Raw genomic sequence first — 21,417 nt, 5'->3', positions numbered from 1 at the left:
GCCGACTACACGATCGATCAATCTTTGCCATACGGCGGGGGCATTTGTCAATCCGAAAGGCATACGTTTAAATTGAAAGAGACCTCGAGATGGAACAGTAAATGCAGTTAAAGGACGTGATTCTTTTGATATAGGGATCTGCCAGTACGCAGACTTAATGTCTAACGTTGTTAAGTATTGAGCGTCTCGAAGCTTATCTAAGATTGAACTAACAAAGGGAAGAGGGTAAGAATCAGGGGTAGTGACCTTGTTAAGGACACGGTAATCGACACAAAATCTCCAACCTCCAGACTTCTTTCGTATCATGACTATTGGAGAGGACCATGGAGAGTCGGATGGTTCTATTATATCTTCAGACAACATTTTTTCTAACTCCATATTAACTTCCTTCTGAAGAGCTGGGGACAAAGGATAATACCTCTGCTTGATAGGGGGTGAATCTGTCTTGATGACAAGTTCGATGAGATTTGTACACCCAATTCTACTTCCTATAGCCGAGCGAGTGTCCTCAATAAATTTGTCTAGGATTTGTCGTTGCTCGGAGGTGAGCGTGGCGATTGACTGAATGGCCGACAAATGACTAGTTTCCTGCAGGTCGGAGCGAAAACTCCATTCTGAAGAATAAAGATCGGGGATAATCTTCATATTCTTCCAAAAATCTATACCTAGGATGACGTTATGGAATAGAGACGGGACAATGAGAACCTCTAGTAGGATCACTCGATCGCGAAGCTGGATAGGCACTTGTGCAGTTCCTAATCCTTTAACACTTTCGCCATTTGCTACAATACAACTGGAATCATTACTAGGATTTATGCAACAGAGTGGTTCTAAAATCTTCCATCCTTTAGAACCAATAATAGTTCGAGTAGAGCCGCTATCTAATAAGGCAAGAAAGGATTTTCCGTAAATTTTTATTTCTAGATGGGGCCGCAAATCGCCTTTGGCGTGTGATAAGATAAAGTCGAGGAGTTCATTCTGGTTGACCGATACATTAGAATTAACTAAGGAAGACGGAGGGCCTACTGACGTCTTCCGATCTCGGAGTTTTTTGTACACTTGCTACAATTTTTGGAAATAACATTCGGAGAGCCACATCTGAAGCAAAATTTCTGGCGAGGCTTCTGGTACTGCCTGAAATTATGACCAACTTCTTGACAGTTCCAACACTTTTGTGTTGAAGAAACCGGGCAAAGAGTAGTCGTGTCTTCCTCAAAATGGAGAAGATCTTCTGACATAGCTGGTTTAATTGAAGCTAACTGTGAAGGTTGCCAGGAGGGTTTATGATAAGCTAACGATGGTTCCAACAAATTCCGGTAATTTGTAGGAGGAGAAGCAAATCTTTGAACTCGTGCTTCAGTTTCCTCAATTGATCTACTTAGATACAATAGTTCATCAAGAGTGTTGATACGTTCTGTAGCAAGTCTTCGCTGAATGTGAGGTAACAGATTTCTTCTGATAACTTGTAACCGGGTGGTTTCTGAGGGCAAATTTGGGAGTTTTCTAAATAATGCTTCCATAGCTACGACAAAACTAACCACACGTTCGTGGGAACCTTGAGTTCGGTGATGAATCTCATCCCAAAGGCCAAACTCATAATCAAAAGGCTGGAATGCAACTCGTAATTGAGCTTGAAGATCATCCCATTGGGAAAAGCGTTTTGTCCGAAACCAAAGGAGAGCATCTTTTGTAAAGAGTTCTGGGGCAGACTTTAAAAGATGTTCTTTGGAGACTCCTCTAGAGACACGAAGCTCTTCAAGGCGTTCGAGAAAGTCTGTCACACTAGACTGACCATTATATTTTAAGTTCCACGACGACACATCGTGATACTTGTAAGGCGGAGAATTTATATAATATCGACTTGATTGTCCTCGTAATGGAGAAAACTCAAAATTGTCAAGTCGATTGGCAAGATCCACAACTGGATTAGGGTGACTTAAAGTTTCATCTATGATATGAGATGCATTAGTATGCACTTGTCGTGAGGCATCTACTTCCGAATCCATAAACCTTATTCGAGAACGTCTTTCATTAGGTCCACCATGTTGGAAATAACCTGGATCATACTGATCATAAGATGTGGTACCTAACTGATTATTTACACGCCCGTTAGAAGTTGAGTGAGGAACTTGAGAGGAATGTCCTAAAAACTGACGGTAATTGTCTGATACTCCATTTGTCGGATTCCAAGTTGCTGAGGGTGGAATTTGTTCTGGAATTCCCTCTGCGACCATTGAGTCACGACGTCTCTGAGATATAGGTAGGGAAGTATCTACACCTTGGGGGGAAGACAATTGTAAAGAAGGAGGTTGAATATCAACAGGCCTAAAAGAGGAATGTGGAATATTTGTGTGACTATTAGGGTCAGATGACTCCGGATAGTTTTCTCTTACTAAGTGAGATGGTGGACGGATCACTCGACGGTTGTCAGTTACTGGCTCTAATCTATCGTGGGATACAGTTAGAACAGACTGACTAGATGACTGTCTCTGATTTTCATCTAAACTAATCAGATCATGAACGATGGCTGGGTCTTTGTGGGTAGTTGTATGAGGAACTAATAATGGTTGAGAATCATTGGGGTTATTTGTATCCAATATACTGTGATTAGCGGATTCGAGTCGATGATGGTTGGCTGCAGAATGGTGAGTTTGTACGGGAATATAGTTTCCTTCTTTTACAAGCACCAAGCGATCGAACAGTTCATGGCAATTCTTCTCAATCTTTATTTTCGCATCTCGTTCGGATCTTTCGATGCATAAAATCCGGTTTAAGCGAGATCTAGTATGCGTAAGTAAGGTAAAAATGCGACGAAATTCGTTTGCTCTGTTATTAAAATCAAAATTTGTTATATCGCGAGAAAGGGTAATTAATTTTGCTTCACAAATTGACAACTCGCTGTCAGAATCGTAACAGGAAGTAGTCGGTGGTGGCATACGTCCATCACGTTCTAATTGTATGACCTCGCGCAAAGTAGTACGTTTTTGAGCAAAAGTACCCGATAAAGGAAGACCACGTATCGCTAGTTCATATTTAATTTCTTCCGTGCCAAGCAAATTAATATCCATTTTATCTAAGCCGTGTAGTAAAGACAAATTATAAAAGAAAACCCAAGCTATTCGTAACCAGTATCTATCCTAAAAAATCACTAACGAAAAGTAGACTATAATTAAATAAAAAAAAAAAAAAAAGATGAGAAAAGAAAACAAAAATAGTAAGTTCCTAAAGCAAAAAAAAAATATATTAATAATATCTTTTGTTAACAGAAATTCAAAAAAAAACAACGTTATGAGTTGTGAATAAATTCACAAACCCGCCCAACAGTTCAAAAAAAAAAACAAAAAAAAAAGACATAAAACTGCTATATGAAACAAAAAAAAACAAAAATCTAAACTGGAATTATCCAAAAATTAAAGGTAAAAACTAAACCACCTAAAACTAAGGGAAAAAATTAACTATCATTACGAACGCATATATCATTAATGCCCATCACTTTAAAATATATAATAATACAAAATAATATAACCAAAAACTGTTGTATTGTAGTATTTGCAACCTCAACAAACAGTAAACCTGAATCGCAAAAAAAAATCGAGTCGCAACAACAAGTCTGCTAAGATATACTTATATCGATACTCAAACAATCTTATCATCAAGTGGTCCCTATACTGTAGCAACACCAAATATAAGGCTGAGTACTAATCGAAGAAGTAAGGATGCGCTAACCTATAAATTTTTTTACTGTCAAAACATATTAAACGTTTTTCAAAAGATACTAAAAAAAAAAATGTGGCAAAAAAACAAAACAATACCCGTTGTCAGGCGCCAATTTGTTAAATGAAAAAAATAAATAAAGAATTAATCAATATAATTAATCAATAAAAATTTATTACTTTAATATTGCTTTAATTATACTTGGATTAAATGAAATTTGAATGGAGGGATGGAGAATAACAGGAAGGAAAAAGGAGAGTAAAGATATGAGGAGTGAGGGTTAGGAAGTGGGTACCAGGGAACCAATGGAAGGAGGGAGACTTACTATAGGCTATAGAGACAGCTCAGGGGATCTTCTCAAAGGGAAGCCGACTAGCACTAACCACTTTGGTAGAGTGGCGTGGATTCAACAAGAGATCAATAAAATATAAGCGCCACCTGTTTTATCCTAGATGGATAAGAAAATCCCGATGACCAAGAAAACAGGAAATTACTAAAAGCACTATACCTACCTATAAACCTGAAATAAAATCTCACAAGGAAGAACAGACAGTTTTAAGTGAATCTATATTAAAAGAAAAATTAATAATCAAACTTATTATTCTAAGAACAAGTTATGTTGCCCTTCCTAAATATAATAATAATAATAATAATACTTCTTTATTTGCTCAAATACATCCAACAGCTTAGCATCGTCAAAAGGTATAGACTGTCAAACGCCAATAATACAGTGCACAAAGGGAGACATTAATCTATCAGAGTTTTACCTACATAACATAGCAAATAAAAAAAAAAATTAAACAAAATACAATTTTGGTTCGCATCAGAAATGCTCACAAGTATATGAAACATTTGCTATACAGGTATAAAAGTATAGTATTCGATAAATTTTGATAGACTAGGTTAAAGACTATTGTAGAATTCGTCCAATGAGTATGGACAGATCTCCAAAATCAGGTTTTTCGTTACTTGCTTAAATCTATTTAAATGTAGTTGTTTTGTGGTTTCGGGTATTGCATTAAAAAGTTTTATGGCATTAGTCATATAGCCCTTATGGGTCAGACTAAGCCTGTGTTGTGGAAGTAAAAGATTTCCCCCATGTCTGGTGTCATATAAGTGCCTACTATTTACTGTGCTAAATCTAAAAGAGTATGTTCTGGCAAATATCAGACATTGGTGAATGTATAGGCCAGGCATTGTCATGATTTTTAAATTTTTGAATAAAGGTCTACAACTATCTGTTGGTTTTTTGTTTTCTAGAATTCTGAGTGCCGATTTTTGCAACTTAAATGCTCTCTGCCAGTCAGCCGAGTTACCCCAAAATAACAGTCCATATGACAACTTTGATTGAAAAAGTCCCATATACGCCGTTCTACATACTACTGGAGGCGCCAATTGAACAATTCTGCGCAACAGAAAAAGAACCGACGAGAGTTTTATTGCCAGATCTATTATATGGTTCTTCCATGATAATTTATTATCTAGATAAACACCCAGAAATTTGATCGCGTCTATTCTCTGATGTCTTTCCCTTAAAGAGAAATTAACCACCTCTGTTTTATTTAGATTCAAGCATAGATTATTGTCAGCAAACCATACTTTTAACTTGTGAAGAGTTGCACTAGTTCCATTCTGTAGGGAAATCAGATTTGAATGCTGACTGAGAAGAGTTGTGTCATCCGCATATTGTACAGATATCACCTCTGAGAAGTGGGCGGGTAATTCATTTACATAAAGTAAAAACAGAAGAGGACCCAAGATTGATCCTTGAGGCACCCCTGTTGTTATTCGAAGTATGGAGGATGTTCTTCCTCCACAAGTCACCATCTGCTGACGCTCACAAAGGTAGGACTGGATAAGTTCCAGGCAAATACCCCGAATACCATAAAAAACCAACTTGCTCAACAAAATACTATGCGAGACACAGTCGAACGCTTTTGAGAGGTTGCAGAAAATTGCACTCACTGTCTTGCCCCCCTCAAATGCATCAACCAGGTAGTCTACCATTACCCTGAGTGCATCAGCAGTGGATCTTCCTTTTCGAAAGCCAAACTGCGCTGGTGAAAGTAAATTATGTTTATCAAGAAAAGATATGAGACGTTGGTTTAGACAGAGCTCAATGGGCTTGGATAATATCGGTATTATTGATATTGGTCGATGATTTCCTGGATCATCCATATTACCCTTTTTAAATATAGGAACAACTTTACTTATTTTAAGCTTTTGTGGAAATGTACCAGATGAAAAACATTTGTTTATTATTAGAGATAGTGGTAGGGCCAAACCATTTGCAAGTTGTTTCAATATTTTATTGCTCAAACCAAAGATATCTTGAGCAGAACTATCACTTAAACTTTTTAATAGATCAATGACTTCTATTTCGGTAACAGGTGAAAGAAATACTGTTGAATTGTTATGTACATATTTTGCTGTAAATTGTACGGGATCATTAGATTTTTGCAGTGTATTTGTAATTGAGTCAGCTATATTCACAAAGAATTTGTTAAACTCATCGGGAGTTACATTACATTTCGAATTACTAGGATCATTATTTTTTGTTTCTTTAATGATGTTCCAGATGGTTTTGGATTTGTTATGACTATTTCCTATTTTGTTTGTATAATACGAGTGTCTCGCTTGTTTTATTTTAGTTTTATATTCCTTGATACGAATTTTTAGCCATTCTGAGAGATCTAGAGTACTGTTATGTTTATTTAAGGTAGAAAAGAAGTTTAAGTTATCTCTCAATCTTTTCAGTTCATTATTAAACCATTTTTTTTTCTTTATTTGTGGTGAGAATTGTTTTAGTTTTTTTGGGAATATAAAAGTCTATAATAGACATTAGAACATTGAGAAATATTTCAAAAGAATTGTCAACGTTACAATTATCAAGTACCAACAACCAGTCAACGTTTAGTAATGAAGTAACACAGCGGGAAAATCTCTCTCCACAATACGGTCTGAACTCTAAGACCGTTGTGTGGGTGTTTTCAGTAGTTTCATTTATTGATTCATATGTATTAATAATAGCCATATGATCTGACATATAAGTGTCCCATAGAGTACATTTACAATTAATTGCACAATTTGTTATGCAGTTATCAAGGCAACTGCTTTTTGTGGTTTTTGAGATTCTAGTTGCGCTATTTACCAGGAATTTAAAGTCATATGTGCTGACAAGTTGGGTGAACTCGGCTGAAGTGAGGTTATCCTCTAGAAGATCTATATTAAAATCACCATAAATAAAGGTACATTTGCGTCTATGGAATAAGAAATTTAGAACTGTATCAAGACTCTGAAAGAACACGTCTAATTTACCTGATGGAGATCTGTAGACACTCAAAACTACAACCTGCAAGGCTTCAATCTCAGTCGCAACGACTTCAAAGTGTGTCTCTATTGACATGTTGTCTATAGTTGGGATCTTCTTTACAAGAAACGGTTCTCTGGTGTAGATAAGGACTCCACCTCCTCCTGCTTCAGTACGACTGAAACTGTTGGATAGATGGTATCCAGGCAGAGAGTAACTTTCTACTGCTTGTTGAGGAAGCCAATGTTCTGATAGACATATTATATCAAAATTCTTGTTTTCAATCTGGATTTCCAACTCATCCAATTTTTTTGTCAAACTTCGGATGTTAAGGGACATCATTTTGAGATTGGAAGTCGGCTGTATGCGGGCAACTCCCTCTAATTCAGATTCTGTTTCAGATTTTTCCATCCATCTAAAAAATTCCGTCCAAGTGAGAAGTTAAACCTTTCAAATGCAACATTCTTTGGCCAGAAGGAATTGCTGTAGATGGTATCCTTTAGTTCTGGAGTCACTCCTACCATAAACTTTTTTTTGTCTGATTGGTTTTGTTTTGGGATACACTGTTTAACGTAGACATCAGTGCAGTTGCTATGCTTGGTAACATAATTTTTTATATCCATTTCGGTGATAGTTTCATTAATTTTTGATAAGAAGACCCATACCCTTCTGTTTTGTTGGGCAGACGTGGAACCTAATTGTGTTTCATGATCTTCTCGACTTCCAATTTGAAGGTTTTTTTTCCTAAAGGATCGACGTTCTTGTCTTTCTTGATGTTGTTCGAAGCTTCGCCTCTTTGATGGGGATTCTGTTTCAGAGTTTTGAATGTGTTGTTTACGAGATTTTTTGCCTTTTGCAAGCACCCAGGCATCACCACCGCCAGGCTCGAAACCTGGAGTATCATCGTGTGGATTTTCAAAAGATTGTAATGAAGAGGCGGCATTGGATTGTCTGGGTACTGGGACCATACTTGAGCTACCGCTATCTTCACGTTGTTCAATGACTGATAACATTGATGACAGTGACACTTCAGTTTGTTTTTGTTTATTTTGTTTTCCCGCCAATTTACTAGGATCGTGGGGCCCTGCTTGCGACTGAGGCAGGTCCTGTTCAGAGTTTTTTACTTCCTTAGGGTGCACTTCCTGCTCGAGATTCTGTATTTTTTGGATCAGCAAAAGATTATTCTGCTGCAAAATAGTGTTTTTGCTTGACGATTCATCAAGCAGTTTTTTAAGGTAAACAATTTCTATATTGAGTTTTTCCTCCGTAATTTTTAAGTTTTCTTTTAATCTTTCAATTTTCTGCTCACCTTGTTGGACCAGAGCTTCCAGATTACTTATTTTGAGTTCCTGACTTGCCGATTCTTTTGTGGGTTTTGAGGTTAGGTCTTGCACACAACAAATCATCCTTGAATCATCAAGAGGTGTTAATTTGGGAAAATCTCTTGATAGGCATGATTTGTGATAAGTTTTTCCACAAACTATACATATTGTGTAGGCACAAACTCGCGTTTTACAGCATTCAAACGTATTTTTTGCCGGAGCATTGTTTGTTGTTTCTTCGTTTGGCGGCGCCATCTTGCCGAAAATATAGTGTTTATATCAAAACTAAAATCTTGTATTATGTTGTGTGGGGCTAAAAGTTTGCACGGGTACTTTCGAAATAGGCCTATTTATCCAGTTTACAAGATCTATACGGTCTATTTCAATAAAATAACTAATATGTACCTAGTTATTATGAAACTATTCAAAACAATGGTGTGGTAGTAAAATCTAATGATCAGAGTGGTAACAATGTAATTTTGAGGTTAGTATTTAATCTAATATACTACAGTAAAGCTAATGAATGTTGACAGGACTTTGGTTTACTGGTTAGGTTGTTTTACTGACTGCATGGTTCACTAAACGTCACAAACATTAATCAAACCTGGCTCCAAAAGGGCTGCATGATTGCGGTGGGGGACCTGGGTGGATCGGTTTAACAGTAAATGTCAATGTAGATGTTGTGGACGTTATTGGAGTAGATGAGTGGAGATTTCTACCTCTTATAATCGTGGATAAAGACCATACGGGGGGGGGGATAAAAGAAAAAGCCTGAAAGTGGAAGAATACCCAGATTGAGGAATCGCCAATAGAGTAAGTAGATATAAGCATTGATGGTTAAACTTAACGGTATGCGTGAGTCTACTTATATAAAATTACATGTGTAATATGTAGATTATCATAAACCAAGATGCCAAATCAAAATATTAGGACTTACCAATGGAATTGGCCTTTTCTCGGGAACACAAAACTGGACACTTAAACAAAGAACCTTGAAAAAGTTGGGATTTAACTACACCACTTATAATCCTGCACTATTGCAGTATGGCATTTAGTATCCACAAACTAAAATACCCAAAAGGTGAGTTTTCAACTTTTCATGGGAGTAAAATCGGCAAAAATACCAAGAAACAACCTTCTTCAAAGGCTTGTTCTTCAAGACTCCTAGAGGTCAAAGATTTTCGCGCCAGAAATGGTTTTAGTAGGGATATAGGAGAATGAGCTGGGATCTTATTGGCTAGGATATGACTTCTGACATTAGTGAAATCAAAACAATTAAAAAAATTAATGTTATGATTAATAATTTGAGTTTCATCATAAGGGTTGAAAATTATTGATATCAAAAATAGAATTAATACTGAAATGATAACTGTTTATTTTATTAATTTTAGCACCAGAATAATTTAGAAATTGCCTCTTAAAGTTCTATAATCGAGCTATGCTTTCGCTAACATTTTAGATTCATTTTATTTTCTTATTCTTTATGTATCTGACGAAAATAAACTGTAACAAGATCTAAAAGTAATTATAACTGTTGATTTCTGTTTCTTTTTTCTTAAATGGTTCAAAATGCGCCTTCTTTGTTAAATATTGCCAATATAAATGTTAGATCTATTTTGCCTAGCATTGCAGAGCTTAATAATTTAGTAACTGATGTATATGATATTATAGGAGTATCAGAGACTTGGTTAAATCCAGCTATCTCATCCAATAATGTATCTTTACCCGGCTATTCATTTGATAGGAAAGATAGAGTTAACAGGAGAGGTGGTGGTGTGGGGGTTTATGTGAGGTCCGTCATTCCCTGTGAGATTGTTAACATCGAGATCGATGTAAGTTTTGAGCTTATTTTTCTAAAACTAAATGTCTCTAGTGTAGTATTGATTATGATTTATCGTCCTCCTCACACAAGGGTTACTAACATTCTTGAATTTTTGATGAATACATTCCTAATTTGCTTACTTTTTATGACTTTTCAATTATAATGGGTGACTTTAATATTGACATGCTTAAGCCAAATTCATTATTCAATGTTCTAGATGCTTACGGATTCAATCAACATATAAATGAGCCTACACGTATAACTAACTCATCAGCTACATGTCTTGATCCAATTTTTATAAGTTGCAGAAATATTTGTCACAAGAGTGGCACTATAATTTCAAATATAAGTGACCATAACTATATGTCATTCTGTACTTTAGATATAAAAATGGAAAAACCGAAGCAAAAAATTATTAGTCTCCGTTGTTTTAAGAATTTTAATTTAATTAATTTCGAAACTGATTTGCAAAATATTGCTTGGGACCACTTATTTTACATTAAAGATATAAACGAAAAGGTTTTATTCTTGCAAAATAACATAACTTTCTTATTTAACATACATGCCCCACTTAAAAAAATTAGAGTTAGTAAGAAGCCAGCCCCATGGCTAACAGATACAATTAATGACTATTTCATAAGCATTTTCAATAAGTCAAATGCTTGTCATAACAAAATTAACTATTACCAAAACCATAAGTTTTGCGCAGATCACACCTTTCATTTTGCCCTGGTGGACCAGATTACTGTTTCTAAAGTCATTGATGATATTAAATCCAATGCAGCTGGAAATTATGGCATTTCTCTTTATATGTATGTTGCGTCTATGTTTGCCACATCTTATTAATCATATTACTCACATTGTAAACACTTGCCTGGAAACTGGTTATTTTCCTAGACCATGGCGCGAATCTATAGTCTGCCCAGTTTCCAATGTTCCTAATCCCAAAAATGTTTAAGACCTACGACCCATAAGTCTCTTGCCTCTTGTCTCTAAAATCTTGGAAAGAATAGTACATAGTCAACTAATGGATTTGTGAGACTAATATTCTGCCAGCTCAACAATCCGGATTTAGAAAGGGTCATATCACTACTAGTGCTCTTCTAAATATTACAGATAATATCATTACAGCCTTAGACAAAAAGTTGGCTGTGATTTTGGTGGCACTGGATTATTCAAAGGCATTTGACTTGATTGATCATGACTTGCTCGTTGCCAAGTTGTCTTATTTTGGTTGTGACGTCTTATCGTTTTTTAAATCGTATTTATGGAGACGGTCGCAGCGAGTACGGGTGCAAAATGAATATTCTGAATCAAAAATAATAGTTTCCGGGATACCGCAGGGATCTATATTGGGGCCACTTTTATTCCTAATGTATATCTCTGATCTACCTAACGTAGCCTTACACTCGGACGTCTACCTGTATGCGGACGATACTCAGGTTTTTCACCTATTTAATCCACATAATGTTCAGCTTGCAGCAGACTCCATTAATTTTAATTTGGAACACATGATGAATTTCTCCAGTGAACATAATTTGCAGATTAACCCTATTAAAACTAAAGTTCTATTGTTTGCGGGTCGCAATCAACGGCATAACATAGAAAATACACTTAATGTTACGCTTAATAATACTACTCTCACTTTTTCAAATCACGTAAAAATTTTGGGTCTCATTTTTGACACATCTCTCAGATTTAGGGATCACTGCAATATGTTATTACAAAAATGTTATTTACGCTTGCGAATGCTTTATGCAAATAAAAGTATTTTAAATTACAAAACAAAAAAAAAGCTTTCTGAATCCTTGATTATGTCTATCATTAATTATTGTATAATTGTGTATTACCCATGTCTAGATAGAATAACGCAAAATCGCTTGCAGCGTATTCAAAACACATGTTGTCGTTTTATTAATAATCTTAGGAAATACGACCATGTATCACAAGCTATACTACAACTTAAATGGCTAAAAATTGTGAATATATTTAAGTTGTATTTATTAGTATTTTTATATCGCCTATTTAAAACACGCACACCTGTGTCTTTGTGTAAAAAGATGATTTACAGAACTGAGGTTCATAGTCGTAATATAAGGTATAATATACTTTCAATGCCACGTCATACTACATCAATGTTTGAACGTTCTTTCACCTATCAAGCTGTCATTCTATTTAATCGTTTCAGGCCAAATTTTCATTTTACCATTTATTTTTATCGAAGATTCTATAAAGATCTATTCTTGGAACAGCAATGATTGGTTGTTCTCCGTTAATTTATTTAATTGTTACTTAGCTGATGGAACATATGTTAGTTTAAAGTAGTATTAATTTTAGTTTATTTATTTTTTAAACTGGATAGGTTAAGAGATAAAAAGTAGCTTTTAGCTAATCTTCGCCTGTTCAGGCAAATACTGTAATTTGCAGGGTTTGTTAAATAAAGACGATTTATTATTATTATTAATAAATATTTTGAGATTATAATTCTATGTAGGTTGTACTGATATATGTAAAGCCTGCATCAAAAATATTTTAGAAATGCATTTTGCTTAATATTTTGCGAAACTTTATCGTAAATAACTGTTATCCCATTAAAGTCAGACACTAACGTCGTACTGAAAAACGCGTGCTCGTTGACAGATTTCGCCTTTAACCCTTTATAGGGCAGAACTCTGGGGGTTACTTAATACAGACAATTTTGAAAAATATTTTCTAAGTATGTTCCTTTTAAGAAATTTTAAGTGGGAAAAGAAAGTTTTTTTGATTTTATTTTGAGTTATGGGGTGGTACATATTTGTACCAGAGAGCCATTCCGTAAACTTACTAACCAATATGTTTAGTGGTACATATGTGTACCACATAATATATTATAAGAAATTATTTATAATAAATGAAACATATTGCATTTGCTTGTATCTGATTTATTAACAAAACTTAAAATAGCATTTATTATATATTTAAAGTTAAAACAGTAAATAAAAAAGTTAATTCTTAAAGAAATACATATTATTTAGTATATCATCAGACTTTTTTTATATCAGGTTGTATTCTAGTTATCATAAAACAATATTATTGTTTTATGATGACTGATGATAAGGAAGGAAACATTCCAGACAAAGAGCAACTTCGCATTTTTTGCAGATAATGATCTTTGTTGTAATTTTTTTGTGCTACAATGAGCACACCTGCGTCTTGTACCTTTTATAGGTGAGTTCCAACATTATTAAGTCGTATAGCATTAAAAACAGTAGGTCTACCATCCGAATGATTTCTTTTTCTTGCACGTCCAAATTGTGAAATTGGCCCGGCTTTTAGTCGTCCACGGAATGAACCTATTAGCTCTGTCGCTAATTTTGGTCGGAATTGCAAATGAGTCATGGGCTTATCCTTGCTGTTCGATGGCTTGACAGTTGTTTGATAGATTTTATAGCTATTTACAATACATAAGTCTAAAAGGTAATAGAAAATTTTCATCCACCATCTTCTACTTTTCCATGAAACACTATAAGCTGAAAGCAGTTGGTCGAAATGATCAACTCCACCCATATAGCGATTATAGTCAGCAATTCCTTCAGGACATTTGACATCGGCTCTTTCTCCTGTTTTTTGCGTTCGCAGAACCTCAGTTTCTTTGAGGGGATCATGCATAGTACTTATAATACAAACAGACTTCTTACCCCTGTCTTTCCACTTAGATATTCCCAAATTCCCTTGTAGGAGCCCATCTATTTTTCCAATACTCATATTTTTATCATCTTTTAGCATAGTCTTTGGAAACAATTTTCTAGTTTGTCGAATGGTGGAGCATGCAAAGAATTTTTTTTCCAAAAGCTTTCTTGCCAGCGGTATTGATGAAAAAAAGTTGTCAAAGAAAAGACAATATCCGAGCCCTTCAAAAAATTGTGATAATTTTGATACTACTCTTTCTCCTAAACCCATAGCTGTCCCTTCTTTTTCAATAGCTCCTTCATATAAATACATCCCTAAACAGTAACCTGAAATAATCAAAATAAAGTCATCATAATTTTCTTAGATATTTTGTGTCTTACCTGTAACACCACATGCTATCACCCACATTTTGAATCCCCGTTTATGGGCTTCATTGGCATATATTGCCTCAAACTGCTTCGTCCTTTAAATTTTATCATTGATTCATCGACGGAGGGAATCTTGATGGACGAAAAATAAGCTTAAAACGTTTTGTGACGTACTCTAAAAATGGCTTTACTTTATAGAGCTTATCGTAATCTTCTTCTCCCTTTTTTGGCATACAAGTATTATTATTTAGGTGCAAGAAGCGCGTAATTTTGAGAAACCTTTTGACAGTCAATACATTTTTTATTCGCGTCACTTCAAAATTCTGGTCACAGCTCCAAAATAGCCTCATACTGGGTAAAGAATGAAATCCCATAATTACAAGTATACCAATGTACACCTTTAGCTCGTCCAAAGTTAAATCTAATACTTTATTGCACTGAATCGCATATAAATTTGATTGCTCGACAATGTATTGCAAAAATATATTACTAAGTACTGATAAGAATATATTACATGGCCGAGATATATCAATTTTTATATTTTTAGAAACACCAAAAGGGCATGAGAAATCTTCTCCATGGTCTTTATATTGCTTTAGTGTTTGTGATTGGCGCGCCCATGTGGTTGGGCCCGCCTCTTCATCCGAAACATCTGATGAGCTTGTTTCATCCCTTTCCTCTTCATTTATATTTCTAGAAGCTTCTTCCGGTTTTTCGGCAAATTTGGTTTCTTCTTCTTCTTCGTTCGCGCTTTCTTCTCCAATCTCACCTTCATCTACGTAAGTACTTAGAAAAGATTGATCAGAGAGAGTTGGACTTGAAAATCGGGTTGAAGAAGTATTCGGAAATGTAGATAGAGGCAATTCGTCATCAGCGTCTGAATCACCTTCAGGTTCTGAATTTATGGCCATGTCATCATCTATGACCGATAAAAGATACTCGACATCATTGGGATTTTCTAGATTGAATTTATTTTTTTTATCCATCTAAAAAAATACTTTATTATGGTATATGTGTATAAATTATATAAAAAAAAGATGTTATACAACAAGATTTTCAATAAAAATAAGCCTAATGTACGACTTTTGTGCCAAAATACGTATCTTCAAAAAAGACCTGGCAAAACATGTTAAAAATAACGACAAAAAAACAAAAATAAACAAATTTCGTTAAGAGCTATGGTTAACGGTTAGTGGTACAAATATGTACCAGTTTTGTTTCTTGGAAAAAACATCGTAGCGGTACTGATATTTCATCCGTGGTTGGAATAAATATTTACTATGGTATATACCACACTAGTTTAAAGTAGTAGAAACTCTGTAATAAGTATTTCCTACAAAATATATCAGGTCATTGAAAATGTTTATTATAACCTAAAAATGAACATTTACCAATATTCGTCGTAAACAAGAATTATTTATACTGACATACTAAAACTTTTAAATTAATCTATAACTAACTAGTTTGTACTTACCATCTATATCAAAATTTCCACTAAAAAACTTTTACCACATTTAAAAAAAAAAAGGCCGAAAACTCTAAAAAACTCTCTAAGAGCACTGTTTTTTTTTAAATGCCAGTGGTATATATTTGTACCACTTTAAGACGAATAGTGTACTTATTTTGTACTAGATGGAGCTGAGAGTAAATGTGGTATACAAATAGACCACTGCTCGCTAGTAGATATTATGCCTACGTTTTAAGAAGCACCATACACCTCCATCTATTATTATTTTGTTGAAACATCAAGTGGTACATATGTGTACCAGAAACCTATAAACGGTTAAAAACCTCTCTATGCTTAATAATCGATTCCCCAACCTGTTTAGTAAAACATCGTTAGAAAATGTATAACTTATATTAATTCTGTTGAAGGTTGCAACTTATTTAATGAAAATAGCCTACCGGATTAAAATTTTTGTGCATCTAACTCATATTTATGTGCTTATTTAAAAATTAACTACTATTGGTGTTGGTGATTTATTTTTTTAATTCTTTTGGTAGTTCAGAATCTGAAGTGATTATTTTTGAAAATTCTCTAAGGTAAAGGTTTTAGAATACCCTACGCAAAGAGACAGTATACAAAAAAAGTGTTTTTATGCAACCATCTCAAATCGGTCTAAATATTTATTATTAATTACAGAAAAAAGTTTTATTTAAATCCTTTGGAAGTTATAGGCGTTTATATTTTTTAACATCTAAAAATTTAATAATTTTTCAGTGGCGTGTCGTGAGGTTTGTGCCAGGAGGGGCACAGTAAAAAAATAAATTTTTGCAATGCCACGCCTAAAACTCTTGTTAAAAAATTGTTTCTTTTTTTTTAATAATGATGAAACAAAAAAAACGAAAACAATGGCGTGCCATTGTTTTATCATTTTGAATAAAAGTTTACCTATCTCTTTTACCTAAATTGAATCCAGGATCGATTGAACTCAACGGAAAAAAAAACTGTAATATCAGAGTAGTCATTTAATATCATATAAGTCAGTTCACTAAGAATAAAGGCATTTTCTTAGTACGAAAAACGAACCATTAAAATAAGGTAAATATTTACTATTTACATGGATTATTGTTATGTTTAGGTATATTTTAGAATACTAATTTCGAGATCATTTTATTATAATAACATACTTACACATTATAAACAAGCGAGAGGAGCTATTTTTTAAAACAGAAATCCGCTCTGCGGTCCTTCATGGAAATAAATTTTTCTAATACTTTGTCATCAAAATTATTTATTTCATGCACCAAATTTCGATTAATGGACATCATAGCCAGAGCATTTAGTCTATCATTAAGAATGGTATTTCGCAAAAAGTCTTTATGCGTTTAAGCGTAGAAAAAGTACGTTCTGCTTCTGCCGTGGTCATTGGAGTTGTCACGATAATTTTTAATATTTTTGACGTTTCAATAAACGTCTCATGAAGGGCGTTGTCCATGATAAATGAAAGAAGATTCATTGCTCCAACAATTTCTTTTAAATCCTCTCTCGAATAGATTACCTCTAATTCTGTTCTTAGCCTTGATTTGGTCAGCATTGGATAAAATGAAGCTACATCACCTAAAACTGCTACAGGAAACTTTTGAAAATTCTGAATATTTTTCTGTATTAAACAGGTAAGCGGCTTGCAAATGACCCCAATAGGAAAAACGATCCTTCATTTGAGTTGTAATTGTATCACAAATTTCTTTGGCAATAACACTTCGAAAATTATCACCGGTTCATCTTCTTTTAGGCGTAGGAAATTCGGATTCGACAATCTTTTTTCAATTCGGATATTAGAAATATTTTTCTCAAAAATTAACAATTCTTTTTGCAACTGAACGCTGTCTTTATTTTTAGATTGAAGCTGATTGTACAACGTGTGGTAAAATTCTGTGAAAAAGTGTTAACCAAAATACAAACCCTGGATCTTCCAATGCTCTTCGTAGACCGGAAGCTTCATTTGACGTAACGCCTTTTTCACACCTACTTTCAATTTCTTCAAACACTTCTATAAGTGTTTCGCGATTTTCATAAACAAAATTAACTGTGCGAATATTATATAAGATTATATAAGAACACGCGAACTTTAGCGTTTTGTGATGCCGATTTCTGCATTATTGGGTTTAATTGATGAGCATAACAATGAATGAAATGAGCATTTGGGTATTTTTTTTTAATTTGAGCTTGAACACCGTTGTTCAAGCCGCTCATAACATTTGCACCGTCATAAGTTTGTGCTATTCATTGTATCAATTTTTGAGGAGTTTTTAAAACTAGGGGATCAATTTGATCTTCTATGCATGTTTTTAATCCAGTGGCTGTTTTATCTGTAACCCTTAAAAACACCCAAAAATGTTCACGGATGGATCTTTCATAAAAATACCTTAATATTAACACCATTTGACAATCATTCGAGACATCAGTGGTTTCGTCGCATTGGATTGATAAATAGTCAGCATTTTCAATTTGCTTGCAAATTTCTTCTCTACATACTTAACATACTATCGAGAATTTCGTTTTGGATAATATTTGAGGTCCCTTTAAAAACAGTAGCCGTACGCAAGTGTTCCTTTAATTTATTGTCGATCTGTGCAGTAAAGTTAATTAGCTCTTTAAATATTCCTTGATTTTCTGAGGATTCTCATTCATTATGACCTCTATGTGCTATTTCAAAAGCACTACAAAATTTTACACAACTAATTATCCCTTTTAAAATATGACGATTTTTCTCGACCTTATTATTATGTAAAATAATACTTTCTCTGTAAGCAGAGCTTAACTGTGTCATAATATTAACCTTACCGAGTATATCTAAAGCAGTGCAAGTATTGATGTGCTCACGAGACGATACATGTTTTCTTATTTTCTCAGGAAGATGGTGTAAATCACTGATTCCTTTCCTTGCCCAGTTGGAGTCCATTCTAGAGTCAGCTTTAAAAAACAACAGACACAGGAAACAGAATAACAAATTTCTTATTTCACACCCACATATCCACTTATTTTTTTCATAAATATCCTTAAATATCCTCATAAAAATCGTCGGGTAAAAGATCTGTTCTCGGCTTTTCGCGTACTAGTTTGCATTAAATTTAAATTTGGCAAGGGCCTTCCCAGTTCTTTAATTTTGACTTTATCGGCCAACGGCAGTCTATCAAAATTGATTTCAATAATATTATCTACAGTATTCATCATAAAACGTGAAAAAATCCTCAAAACCAAATAGGTATAACGATACCACCAACACAAAAATCGATAATATCGACAAAACAGTACCTCGTCAACAACGAATTGCCGATTAAAACGCGCCTTTCCTTGCAGAATAAAAACATCAGGCCGCAGAAAATCTGCGCCCTAATTGACCTTATGCAACCTGAATATTACAGGGCCTCGTGCATGCTCGTACCGCCGAAAGAGAAGGCGGAATTAGTCCTACTCAGATTTTAGCTTTGTTTTGGTTCCGATTTTGGGATGATTCTAGAACTGCGCAGAACTCGTTGCGCCGTAAAGTAAAATCCGGAATCGCTCCCGTTTCAATTCTGCATGGTATGGAACCACGAACTTAAAAATATACCTGGACTGCTTAATGCATATGGCCACGATACCCAAAAATGACCACTGCATGGTGGCCGCCATTTTTATAGTGGTTGTGTCCTTTTGATGTTGGTCACTCTGAAAATTTTTAGTGTTGCCAGCATAAAATATGTTAAATAACGGTAATGAAGTTGACATTTGACGTTTGAGTATAGCGGATTGCCTAGTTTTTGACGATTTGTAAACGACGCTTGGGTATATCGTCTGCATTAGGCGATGTATCTTTCTCCTTATTTAATACGTGAATAATGTATCACCATCTTTATTTAAAGGTATTTGGTTCAGTTTCTCAAAACCGAATTATTGTGAATAATTGTCCGTCTGTGTTGTTTATAATAGAATGATATATCGAGTTGTTGACAGAATAATATATTTTTTTCTACATAAACCCTTTATAATTACAAACCCTCATAAAATCATCTATATTTTGATTCTTATATATGGTTGTACCTATTAATGTGGAAACACTGTACATGGAGGGAAAGTAAAACTTGTAATAGTAAAAATAGAAAAAAAATAAGTGTTTTTAACTGAATTTGTTAAGTAAATAAAAGCAAAAACTTAAATGAATATCATGATTTTAATGGTATTAGGATTTATAAGATTCAAGATTATCAGAGTGATAAAACAAATATTTTAAAGTGCACGCATCTATTCCAAGTTGATTGAAACTTTGTCTCATTTTAGGTGAGGATTACTTTCTTTCATAAATTTTAACGAAATTCTTAAAGAAGTACCAGAAAAATCGAAGATCTAACGCAACTATCTTAAATTCTTACCTATATGTAACTTTCTATTTTGTCTTTTTGTAAACATAATCTCTCAAAAACTTTAATTGTTTTGTTTCCCTACAGTTGGCACAATTAAAATTTGTCAGAGTGACCAACATCGAAAGGACACAATCACGCAAAATGGCGGCCCCCTAGTAGTGGTCATTTACCTTTCATTGAATTGGCAGTCCAGGTATATTTCTAAGTTCGTGTATGGAACCCGAACGCTTGACGCACTGACAGTAAACAGCTGATTCTGATTATTTATTTACTAAACACAACTTGTTTTGAAATTTTGAATATTGCTTTGGTTTTGGACCTTTTTAAAACTTTTTTAAACATTAGGACTGGAATAAAAATGTCAATAGATTTAAAAAAAATCAATAGATAATTCTTAGGTTAAGTGAAATCTATCTACAAGAAAAACAATAAACATTAACAAAGCATAAAAAATAACTTATTTACTTCTTCTTCTTCTTCCTCTTCTTCTTCTCAAATTTCGTGAAGTCGAGTAAAATTGTAAGGATATATTTTTTACGCATGTGCGAACTGCCTGATTCTGAATTGATCCCTACTCTCGAGCAGGGATTTTTGGACGATTCTAGGACAATTCTGAACCGGTCCAAAAAAAAAAACCAAAACACCAAACTTTCAATTCGGAATCAATTCTAATTTAACCAAAACGCATAAAACAATATGCGCATGTGCAAAACAATTCTAGGACGATTCTAACAGGAACCAAAACAAAGCTTTTGTCTTACGGTCGATCGGAACGGTTCGGCTTTTCCTCGAAAATCCTGGGTTTGTATTTCGATATAGAAATAGAAGCAAGGAGGAGGCATTTATATTTGACAACGTCGTATTTACGCATTTCGGCGGCTAAATAGCGACCGATGCGATGGATTGTCTGTGTGGCAACTGTTAATAGCTAGATGGCGCACGCGGGCGGCAACTGTATTATTAAGTTATCTGGAAATATGGGGTATTCTGTATAGTGTATATGTTACGGTTACGGTCAAGGATGCAAATTCGTACATTAACGATAATGGCCGGGCAATAACGTAACGATCCAAGTAAAATAGGCAATATATGAGGTAAATCGAAGTTTTATAACCAATATTCTCTATTTTCTTAAAATATTTAAAACCTGACCCAACCTTGTGCCAACCCAAGTCACCAGGACGTTGTGTAGCCAATTAATTCTGATAATGCTTAAATTGACGTCCAGTCGTTTCATTTTATAACACAAGTTAGGGCGAGTTAGGTTGGCCCAAGGTTGGATCAGGTTTCGTATATTTAAAAAAAAAATAGAGCATATTGATCATAAAACTTCGATTTTCGTCATGTATTGTCTATTTTATAATA

The 21,417-nt window shown here is 34.4% G+C and overlaps 1 protein-coding gene across 2 annotated transcripts in view; it reads left to right on the top strand.

Moving 5' to 3' along the window:
* LOC126739401 (trimethylguanosine synthase) overlaps window positions 1-21,417 on the top strand; it is an 83,528-nt gene that overhangs the window by 29,436 nt on the left and 32,675 nt on the right. The window lies entirely within an intron of this gene.

Source organism: Anthonomus grandis, chromosome 8 (assembly GCF_022605725.1).
Source record: "Anthonomus grandis grandis chromosome 8, icAntGran1.3, whole genome shotgun sequence".
Classification (NCBI taxonomy): Eukaryota; Metazoa; Arthropoda; class Insecta; order Coleoptera; family Curculionidae; genus Anthonomus; species Anthonomus grandis.
This window is presented reverse-complemented; position numbering and strand designations above follow the sequence as displayed.